The sequence below is a fragment of the Hibiscus syriacus genome, unplaced genomic scaffold, assembly GCF_006381635.1.
Source record: "Hibiscus syriacus cultivar Baekdansim isolate YM2019G1 unplaced genomic scaffold, ASM638163v2 tig00111769_pilon, whole genome shotgun sequence".
Lineage (NCBI taxonomy): Eukaryota > Viridiplantae > Streptophyta > Magnoliopsida > Malvales > Malvaceae > Hibiscus > Hibiscus syriacus.
In genome coordinates, this window is record NW_024063172.1 from 3,233,724 (window position 1) to 3,246,227 (window position 12,504).

The window sequence follows — 12,504 nt, forward strand, 5'->3', positions numbered from 1 at the left end:
TCGATATAACAAATTAAGTTAAATGAATTTTAAGATTTTACAAAAGATTTTCTAAGTATATTCGATGTAATGATTCGAATATCAAAATATTACTCCAAGTCTTTCAAAGTTCATTTTAATCCTTACTAAAGTGTAAAATTTTGTTTTATACTTAAACTATTTTAAAACAATTTTACAAAGTATTTCGAGCCTTAATCGAGCCAAAATATTTTCTTTTTAAAGGGTTTCAAGAAAAATCAGATTGCCTAGGGGGTACAGATTCCCCCCAAGGGGAACAGATTCCCCCCAGGGGGTATCGATTCCTCGGGAACAGATTCCCCCCCTAGGGGGTACAGATTCCCCACTAAATGGTTTGGCTCCGAGAAATTCTAGTATGCTCGGAGGGAACCGATTCCCCCCAAGGGGGTACCGATTCCCTCACTGTTCATCAGCCCAACGGTCATAATATTTGAATATTATGAAGGGGTATCGATTCTCTGTGAAGGGGTACCGATTCCCCCCATTCTGGGCAGCCTATTTTTGCAGAAAAATCATTCCCAAACGGCTCCAAAACATCCCCAATGGCTAGGTATGACTTCAAACACATTCCAAGCTATAAATACAAGTTAAGGACACTTGAAGAAGAAAGAGAATAACTATCTAAGCAATCAAACACAATAGAAGAGTTTTTCATTCTTATTTCATCTTTCTCTTGTAAATATTTTGTTCTTGTGAGCTCAATCTTGTAAACACCTACCTTAGAGAGGTTTTCTTCTTTACATCTTTTATCATATTGTAAAGGGGAAAGGTTCTAGCTTATCCCGTGTAAAAGCTAGGGAAAGGTTCTAGTTTAGCCCTGAAAAACTAGGGAGTTGTAAGGTTATCTCTTTGTCCTCAAAAGAAAAGAACAAATTAGTGAATTTGTTGGAAAATCCTTTGTGAGGAGCTAAGGTAGTGGATGTAGACTTTGGTTGAGAAACTCGAACCACTCTAAATCGCTGTGCAATTTTCTATCTTTCAATCTCCTTACTCTCTAAACACAAAACCATTCCGATCCCTCTTTGCAAACCGTTCCAGTTGTCGATTCAAGCTTTCAAAAATCCCAACAATTGGCATCAGAGCCTAACTCGTTAAGAAGGTTTAACCACCTTGAGACGATCCTAGAAGAAGCTCTACCAATTTCTGACACAACCGAGAAGATGGCTTCTACCTCTGGCTCGTTCCACATGGAAGACTCCCTACCAACGGACAAGCCTTCATACTTCAATGGAGACAACTATCGTCATTGGAAGAAATTAATGAAGGTATTCATCCAATCCAATGATCTTGATGCATGGGAGATAATCGAGAATGGCTACACTTCTCCAAAAAATAAGGAGAAGAAGAGGAGTGACAAAGAACGGAAGAAAGCTCAACTTAATGCCAAGGCCATACACATGTTGTTTTGTGCATTTGGTCCTGAAATCTATGAAAGGGTTTCTTCATGTTCAAGTGCCAAGGAGCTTTGGAATAAGCTCGAGGAAATCCATGGAAACAAGAAAGAAGAACTAACAAAGGTGGTGTCTCTAATGGCTTATGAAGAGCCCGAGGTATCTTCTAACTCAAATGAATTTAATTCATATACGTTTGATGAGTTACAAGATGCTTTTAATAGGTTATATTCAGAGTTTGAGACCATGAACTCCAAATACAATAAATTGATTTCTAAATTTATTGCTAAAAATGATATTCTTTTGAAAGCTAAAACAGACTTGGAAAATCAAAATGAAATGTTGAGAAAGGAGTTAGAGCTTTCAAAAATAAAATCTGAAAACTTTGAAAAGGAAATTTTCAAATTAAACAAACTTCTTCTAGAAATGAAAATGGAATTTGAAAATCAAAATGAAATCTTGAAGAAGGATTTAGAACTCTCAAAAATGAAATTTGAAAGTATTGAAAAAGAAAATTTCAATTTGAAAGATAAACTTGAATGTTTAACAAGAGAAAAAGAAATCATTTTAAATAATTCATTTAGTTCAATAATGACAATATGCTCACATTGTCATTATCATTGTCATTTGGAACATACTTTTCCTTTGAAGAAAGGAAAACGTTTTAAAATTAGGCAAGTATGGGTTCCGAAAGGAACTAGGGGCATTGAAACTAACGTCCAAGGATCCAAAGCAATTTGGATACCAAAATCTACTTAAATGTCTCTTGTAGGTGTGTGGGAGCAATAGTGATGAGAGTGATGATATTCAAGATACTCTAGCCACATATGAAAAAGGAATGGGTAACCTCTAAGATAAATGCTTTTAATTTTGGTTATTTGGTTGCTCATTTGATTTTCAGCATGCATGAGTTTTGTTTTTAAATGTTTATGAATCATTTTTTTAATCTCATGTATGTTGAAAAGATGATTATGATGAACATTTTAAAGTTATATTAATTTTAAAGAATTTTTAGTTCATCATAATAAAATTTTGGTCAAAATTGGTTTTAATGAAATTGATATATCTCTAACAATTGATATCAATTTTTCAAATACTTTGATTTTACAAATTTTAAAATTTTTTGACCTAAATTTGAATGTTTATGCATATGGTTTAAATGAAAATGATATATCTCTAACAATTGATATCAAAATTTTCAAATGCATAACATTTTTGGAAAACTTTATGCATATGAACTTAATTTTAACAATTGGTATTGATATCAAATTTCAACAATTGGTATTGCATAAAGTATTTTAGTCTTGGATATATTAAATTTCATATGCTACTAACATGTTTGTTATTCTTTGTTGAAATTCAATTTTGTTTAAGTGTCAAGATCCTAAAAGAAAACTTTTATTTGGAATGTATTTATTGATGGGGGGCTTTGATTTTTTCAAATGATTTTTAAAATGTCAAATTTACTACTTACTCTCCAAAGTTATTTTGAACTTCAAAGATTAGAGTCTTTTTGATTTAACAAAAAGGGGGAGAAGTGTTAAGGTGTTAAAGGGGAGAAGTGTTAAAGTAAGGGGGAGTAATTTCAAACTTGATTTCAAAATCTTAAAATTACTCAAATGTCAAATGTTTTGTTATATCAAAAAGGGGGAGATTGTTGAAAAAATTTGATGTTTCGATATAACAAATTAAGTTAAATGAATTTTAAGATTTTACAAAAGATTTTCTAAGTATATTCGATGTAATTATTCGAATATCAAAATATTACTCCAAGTCTTTCAAAGTTCATTTTAATCCTTACTAAAGTGTAAAATTGTGTTTTATACTTAAACTATTTTAAAACAATTTTACAAAGTATTTCGAGCCTTAATCGAGCCAAAAATATTTTCTTTTTAAAAGGTTTCAAGAAAAATCAGATTGCCTAGGGGGTACAGATTCCCCCCCAGGGGGTACAGATTCCCCCCCAGGGGGAATAGATTTCCCCCCAGGGGGTATCGATTCCCCGGGAACAGATTCCCCCTTAATGGTTTGACTCCGAGAAATTCCAGTATGCTTGGAGGGAACCGATTCCCCCCAAGGGGGTACCGATTCCCTCACTGTTCATCAGCTTAACGGTCATAATATTTGAATATTATGAAGGGGTATCGATTCCCCCCATTATGGGCAGCCTATTTTTGCAGAAAAATTATTCCCAAACGGCTCCAAAACATCCCCAATGGCTAGATATGACTTCAAACACATTCCAAGCTATAAATACAAGCTAAGGACACTTGAAGAAGAAAGAGACCAACTATCCAAGCAATCAAACACAATAGAAGAGTTTTTCATTCTTATTTCATATTTCTCTTGTAAATATTTTGTTCTTGTGAGTTCAATCTTGTAAACACCTACCTTAGAGAGGTTTTCTTGTTTACATCTTTTATCCTATTGTAAAGGGGAAGGTTCTAGCTTATCCCGTGTAAAAGATAGGGAAAGGTTCTAGCTTATCCCGTGTAAAAGCTAGGGAAATGTTATAGTTTAGCCCGGAAAAACTAGGGAGTTGTAAGGTTATCTCTTTGTCCTGAAAAGAAAAAACAAATTAGTGAATTTGTTGGAAAATCCTTGGTGAGGAGCTAAGGTAGTGGATGTAGACTTTGGTTGAGAAAGTCGAACCACTCTAAATCGTTGTGCAATTTTCTATCTTTCAATCTCCTTACTCCCTAAACACAAAACCGTTCTGACCCCTCTTTACAAACCGTTCCGGTTGTCGATTCGAGCTTCCAAAAATCCCAACAATTGACATCAGAGCCTAACTCGTTAAGAAGGTTTAACCACCTTGAGACGATCCTAGAAGAAGCTCTACCAATTCCCGACACAACCAAGAAGATGGCTTCCACCTCCGACTCGTTCCACATGGAAGACTCCCTACCAACGGACAAGCCTCCATACTTCAATAGAGACAACTATCGTCATTGGAAGAAATTAATAAAGGTATTCATCCAATCCAATGATCTTGATGCATGGGAGATAATCGAGAATGGCTACACTTCTCCAAAAAATAAGGAGAAGAAGAGGAGTGACAAAGAACGGAAGAAAGCTCAACTTAATGCCAAGGCCATACACATGTTGTTTTGTGCATTTGGTCCTGAAATCTATGAAAGGGTTTCTTCATGTTCAAGTGCCAAGGAGCTTTGGAATAAGCTCGAGGAAATCCATGGAAACAAGAAAGAAGAACTAACAAAGGTGGTGTCTCTAATGGCTTATGAAGAGCCCGAGGTATCTTCTAACTCAAATGAATTTAATTCATATACGTTTGATGAGTTACAAGATGCTTTTAATAGGTTATATTCAGAGTTTGAGACCATGAACTCCAAATACAATAAATTGATTTCTAAATTTATTGCTAAAAATGATATTCTTTTGAAAGCTAAAACAGACTTGGAAAATCAAAATGAAATGTTGAGAAAGGAGTTAGAGCTTTCAAAAATAAAATCTGAAAACTTTGAAAATGAAATTTTCAAATTAAAAAAACTTCTTCTAGAAATGAAAATGGAATTTGAAAATCAAAATGAAATCTTGAAGAAGGATTTAGAACTCTCAAAAATGAAATTTGAAAGTATTGAAAAAGAAAATTTCAATTTGAAAGATAAACTTGAATGTTTAACAAGAGAAAAAGAAATCATTTTAAATAATTCATTTAGTTCAATAATGACAATATGCTCACATTGTCATTATCATTGTCATTTGGAACATACTTTTCCTTTGAAGAAAGGAAAACGTTTTAAAATTAGGCAAGTATGGGTTCCGAAAGGAACTAGGGGCATTGAAACTAACGTCCAAGGATCCAAAGCAATTTGGATACCAAAATCTACTTAAATGTCTCTTGTAGGTGTGTGGGAGCAATAGTGATGAGAGTGATGATATTCAAGATACTCTAGCCACATATGAAAAAGGAATGGGTAACCTCTAAGATAAATGCTTTTAATTTTGGTTATTTGGTTGCTCATTTGATTTTCAGCATGCATGAGTTTTGTTTTTAAATGTTTATGAATCATTTTTTTAATCTCATGTATGTTGAAAAGATGATTATGATGAACATTTTAAAGTTATATTAATTTTAAAGAATTTTTAGTTCATCATAATAAAATTTTGGTCAAAATTGGTTTTAATGAAATTGATATATCTCTAACAATTGATATCAATTTTTCAAATACTTTGATTTTACAAATTTTAAAATTTTTTGACCTAAATTTGAATGTTTATGCATATGGTTTAAATGAAAATGATATATCTCTAACAATTGATATCAAAATTTTCAAATGCATAACATTTTTGGAAAACTTTATGCATATGAACTTAATTTTAACAATTGGTATTGATATCAAATTTCAACAATTGGTATTGCATAAAGTATTTTAGTCTTGGATATATTAAATTTCATATGCTACTAACATGTTTGTTATTCTTTGTTGAAATTCAATTTTGTTTAAGTGTCAAGATCCTAAAAGAAAACTTTTATTTGGAATGTATTTATTGATGGGGGGCTTTGATTTTTTCAAATGATTTTTAAAATGTCAAATTTACTACTTACTCTCCAAAGTTATTTTGAACTTCAAAGATTAGAGTCTTTTTGATTTAACAAAAAGGGGGAGAAGTGTTAAGGTGTTAAAGGGGAGAAGTGTTAAAGTAAGGGGGAGTAATTTCAAACTTGATTTCAAAATCTTAAAATTACTCAAATGTCAAATGTTTTGTTATATCAAAAAGGGGGAGATTGTTGAAAAAATTTGATGTTTCGATATAACAAATTAAGTTAAATGAATTTTAAGATTTTACAAAAGATTTTCTAAGTATATTCGATGTAATTATTCGAATATCAAAATATTACTCCAAGTCTTTCAAAGTTCATTTTAATCCTTACTAAAGTGTAAAATTGTGTTTTATACTTAAACTATTTTAAAACAATTTTACAAAGTATTTCGAGCCTTAATCGAGCCAAAAATATTTTCTTTTTAAAAGGTTTCAAGAAAAATCAGATTGCCTAGGGGGTACAGATTCCCCCCCAGGGGGTACAGATTCCCCCCAGGGGGAATAGATTTCCCCCCAGGGGGTATCGATTCCCCGGGAACAGATTCCCCCTTAATGGTTTGACTCCGAGAAATTCCAGTATGCTTGGAGGGAACCGATTCCCCCCAAGGGGGTACCGATTCCCTCACTGTTCATCAGCTTAACGGTCATAATATTTGAATATTATGAAGGGGTATCGATTCCCCCCATTATGGGCAGCCTATTTTTGCAGAAAAATTATTCCCAAACGGCTCCAAAACATCCCCAATGGCTAGATATGACTTCAAACACATTCCAAGCTATAAATACAAGCTAAGGACACTTGAAGAAGAAAGAGACCAACTATCCAAGCAATCAAACACAATAGAAGAGTTTTTCATTCTTATTTCATATTTCTCTTGTAAATATTTTGTTCTTGTGAGTTCAATCTTGTAAACACCTACCTTAGAGAGGTTTTCTTGTTTACATCTTTTATCCTATTGTAAAGGGGAAGGTTCTAGCTTATCCCGTGTAAAAGATAGGGAAAGGTTCTAGCTTATCCCGTGTAAAAGCTAGGGAAATGTTATAGTTTAGCCCGGAAAAACTAGGGAGTTGTAAGGTTATCTCTTTGTCCTGAAAAGAAAAAACAAATTAGTGAATTTGTTGGAAAATCCTTGGTGAGGAGCTAAGGTAGTGGATGTAGACTTTGGTTGAGAAAGTCGAACCACTCTAAATCGTTGTGCAATTTTCTATCTTTCAATCTCCTTACTCCCTAAACACAAAACCGTTCTGACCCCTCTTTACAAACCGTTCCGGTTGTCGATTCGAGCTTCCAAAAATCCCAACAATTGACATCAGAGCCTAACTCGTTAAGAAGGTTTAACCACCTTGAGACGATCCTAGAAGAAGCTCTACCAATTCCCGACACAACCAAGAAGATGGCTTCCACCTCCGACTCGTTCCACATGGAAGACTCCCTACCAACGGACAAGCCTCCATACTTCAATAGAGACAACTATCGTCATTGGAAGAAATTAATAAAGGTATTCATCCAATCCAATGATCTTGATGCATGGGAGATAATCGAGAATGGATATTCTTCTCCAAAGAATAAGGAGAAGAAGTGGAGTGACAAAGAACGGAAGAAAGCTCAACTTAATGCCAAGGCCATGCACATGTTGTTTTGTGCATTTGGTCCTAAAATATATGAAGGGGTTTCTTCATGTTCAAGTGCCAAGGAGCTTTGGAATAAGCTCGAGGAAATCCATGGAAACAATAAAGAAGAACCAACAAAGGTGGTGTCTCTAATGGCTTATGAAGAGCCCGGGGTATCTTCTAACTCAAATGAATTTAATTCATATACGTTTGATGAGTTACAAGATGCTTTTAATATGTTATATTCGAAGTTTGAGACCATGAACTCCAAATACAATAAATTGATTTCTAAATTTATTGCTAAAAATAATCTTCTTTTGAAAGCTAAAACAGACTTGGAAAATCAAAATGAAATGTTGAGAAAGGAGTTAGAGCTTTCAAAAATAAAATCTGAAAACTTTGAAAATGAAATTTTCAAATTAAAAAAACTTCTTCTAGAAATGAAAATGGAATTTGAAAATCAAAATGAAATCTTGAAGAAGGATTTAGAACTCTCAAAAATGAAATTTGAAAGTATTGAAAAAGAAAATTTCAATTTGAAAGATAAACTTGAATGTTTAACAAGAGAAAAAGAAATCATTTTAAATAATTCATTTAGTTCAATAATGACAATATGCTCACATTGTCATTATCATTGTCATTTGGAACATACTTTTCCTTTGAAGAAAGGAAAACGTTTTAAAATTAGGCAAGTATGGGTTCCGAAAGGAACTAGGGGCATTGAAACTAACGTCCAAGGATCCAAAGCAATTTGGATACCAAAATCTACTTAAATGTCTTTTGTAGGTGTGTGGGAGCAATGGTGATGAGAGTGATGATATTCAAGATGCTCTAGCCACACATGAAAAAGAAATGAGTAACCTCTAAGCTAAATGCTTTTAATTTTGGTTATTTGGTTGCTCATTTGATTTTAAGCATGCATGAGTTTTGTTTTTAAATGTTTATGCATCATTGTTTTAATCTCATGTATGTTGAAAAGATGATTATGATGAACATTTTAAAGTTATATTAATTTTAAAGAATTTTTAGTTCATCATAATAAAATTTTGGTCAAAATTGGTTTTAATGCAATTGATATCTCTCTAACAATTGATATCAATTTTTCAAATACTTTGATTTTACAAATTTTAAAATTTTTTGACCTAAATTTGAATGTTTATGCATGTGGTTTAAATGAAAATGATATATCTCTAACAATTGATATCAAAATTTTCAAATGCATAACAGTTTTGGAAAACTTTATGCATATGCACTTAATTTTAACAATTGGTATTGATATCAAATTTCAACAATTGGTATTGCATAAAGTATTTTAGTCTTGGATATATTGAATTTCATATGCTACTAACATGTTTGTTATTCTTTGTTGAAATTCAATTTTGTTTAAGTGTCAAGATCCTAAAAGCAAAATTTTATTTGGAATGTATTTATTGAGGGGGAGCTTTGATTTTTTCAAATGATTTTTAAAATTTCAAATTTACTAATTACTCTCCAAAGTTATTTTGAACTTCAAAGATTAGAGTCTTTTTGATTTAACAAAAAGGGGGAGAAGTGTTAAGATGTTAAAGGGGAGAAGTGTTAAAGTAAGGGGGAGTAATTTCAAACTTGATTTCAAAATCTTAAAATTACTCAAATGTCAAATGTTTTGTTATATCAAAAAGGGGGAGATTGTTGAAAACATTTTGGTGTTTCGATATAAAAATTAAGTTAAATGAATTTTAAGATTTTACAAAAGATTTTCTAAGTATATTCGATGTAATTATTCGAATATCAAAATATTACTCCAAGTCTTTCAAAGTTCATTTTAATCCTTACTAAAGTGTAAAATTTTGTTTTATACTTAAACTATTTTAAAACAATTTTACAAAGTATTTCGAGCCTTAATCGAGCCAAAAATATTTTCTTTTTAAAGGGTTTCAAGAAAACTCAGATTGCCCAGGGGGTATCGATTCCCCCTTAATGGTTTGACTCCGAGAAATTCCAGTATGCTCGGAGGGAACCGATTCCCCCCAAGGGGATACCGATTCCCTCACTATTCATCAGCCCAATGGTCATAATATTTGAATATTATGAAGGGGGTATCGATTCCCTATGAAGGGGTACCGATTCCCCCCATTCTAGGCAGCCTATTTTTGCAGAAAAATCATTCCCAGACGGCTCCAAAACATTCCCAATGGCTAGATATGACTTCAAACACATTCCAAGCTATAAATACAAGCTAAGTACACTTGAAGAAGAAAGAGAACAACTATCCAAGCAATTAAACACAATAGAAGAGTTTTTCATTCTTATTTCATCTTTCTCTTGTAAATATTTTGTTCTTGTGAGCTCAATCTTGTAAACACCTACCTTAGAGAGGTTTTCTTGTTTACATCTTTTATCCTATTGTAAAGGGGAAAGGTTATAGCTTATCCCGTGTAAAAGCTAGGGAAATGTTATAGTTTAGCCCGGAAAAACTAGGGAGATGTAAGGTTATCTCTTTGTCCTCAAAAGAAAGAACAAATTAGTGAATTTGTTGGAAAATCCTTGGTGAGGAGCTAAGGTAATGGATGTAGACTTTGGTTGAGAAAGTCGAACCACTCTAAATCGCTGTGCAATTTTCTATATTTCAATCTCCTTACTCCCTAAACACAAAACCGTTCCGACCCCTCTTTACAAACCGTTCCGGTTGTCGATTCGAGCTTCCAAAAATCCCAACAACATGAATACATGAACATATGAAACATAAGAATAATGCCCATGGTATACGATATGAGAGCTATAGGTATAGTTGGTATGCCAAGAGTCGAGGGTTCTACGTGGTCCTTCGGGACATATATGTATCCTTTGGAACATTTACAGGGTCTTTTGAGACAGATTTGATCCACTGGAATATGCATATGGTTCTTAAGGAGTGGTCCTTCAGGACAAATATAGTATATAGGTCATTCGGGACAAATTTCATAGCCCCTAGTGGGACCCATACGAGCTGTGGTGACAGTATATTGCACAACCTCAATGTACTCGAATACCTTGAGTTCTCAAAAAGGTTATCAAAGGTAATTATATTGTTATAGTTATATGTTACCATATTATTATTGTTTACATTGAATTGTATACGACATGATTGAATGGATAGATTGTATGTTCATATTCATACGGAATGCATTATTATTATATTTATATGTCTCACTAAATCTATGACTTAGCGTGTAAGTGATTTACACGTAGGTACCAAAAATCAGGAAGAGCGGAAATAGGGTGGCAAGAACAACAGCACTGCTAGAAGATCAGATCAGAAATAACGAATAAAGTATGTCTTTTGTCGTGTATAGTGTTGGCATGTAAGAAAAGTTTTTGTTACAAATGCTCTGATTAGTTTTGTCTTGTTTTGGTTAACTTGTGTAAAGTAACAATGTTATTTTAATGAAAGTTTTAAATTTCCTTGATTTCAGTCAAGAGTCAAAGTTTGAAAAGTCAATGTGACACCTCGGACTCGTATCCGGGTCGGGTACGGGTTGAGGGTGCTACACTCACTATGTTCCAATCCATTTTTATGATTTTCTTTCTTTCGATCGAATCTTGACTTGATAATCGTTTCAGAACTTGTTCGTGCTCGATATCTATATAATCATACATTGATACATATCAGTATCCAATCGATATATTCTAATCTATAATTTCTTAGACCAAAAGAAATGTCTATTTCAATTTCCTCTTGAAGTGCATCGATACATTCTACAGTGCATCAATGCATTCTTTAACATGTGCATCGATGCACTACCCATGCATCGATACACCAATCATCTTCGATGTTTTCATTTTAAGGGGGTGCATCGATGCACTCCTTATGCATCGATGCACTAATTACATTCGATGTTTCTTCTTTAAAGAGTGCATCGATACACATTGAATGTGCATAGATACACCTTGCCCAGAATTTGTATTTTAAGCCCGAAAACCATCAACTTTTCACTCAATTCTTCTATTTTAAGCCCATATCATGTCATTAAACTCAATTACCATTACTTAAACCAACTTATATCCATATAATCCGTCTTTATCTTTCATATCTCATCATGATTCTTAAAATTTAAGAATCTTGCTAAACTTTCAACTTTGTTATTAATCCTTTCTAACTTCATAAATATCTTATTCTTATTGATGACAAGTCAAATTTAACTTTCAATTCTTATTATAAACTCTATTTCATTATTTCACTCAGGAACTCCAAAACTTTAATCTTCCCTAACTCCTTTATCTTTTGATTTTAAGATAACTTAAGCTTTCCTTAAGCTTAGTTATCATATACTGATCATAACCCAACCTTAAATTTATCCAAAAATTATCTAAATAGAAGACTCACCTTTGATTCAAGCCTTCATGTATGAAGAAGGAAGAAGAGAAGAGAAGAGAACTCTGGAACATTTTCTCTCTTTCAACGTGGTTTCCTTATCTTATAAGGAAAATAAAAATCTTCCTTATCAAATGACCCTTTTGCCCTTTAATTCATCTAATAATTACTAAAAAAAACTTATGATTTATTTTCCAAATAAATCATTGAACTAATCCATGGTTCTACTCTAGTCACCAAATTCTGAAACTTTACAATTTGATCACTAACCCGGTATTGAGGATGTTACACAATACCTTACTCGGGTTTAATACTGAGTAGCGATACTCTAGTATCTCTTACTACGCTTTCTCTTAATTCACCCTCGAATTGGAGGAACAATTGTATGTTCACCATTTGCTGACATTCTTGCAGTACGCAACTCTGCTATTTCACAATCTGATTAATTTGTCATACTGCTTGTTAGTACATCCTCTGCAACAATCCTTTATTCTTAGATACTTGTTAATTGTTCAACTGACGATACTTGAACGTATTATGCCTACTATGGTTACCTTGGTTGTAACCCACTCTTACGAGTGGTTT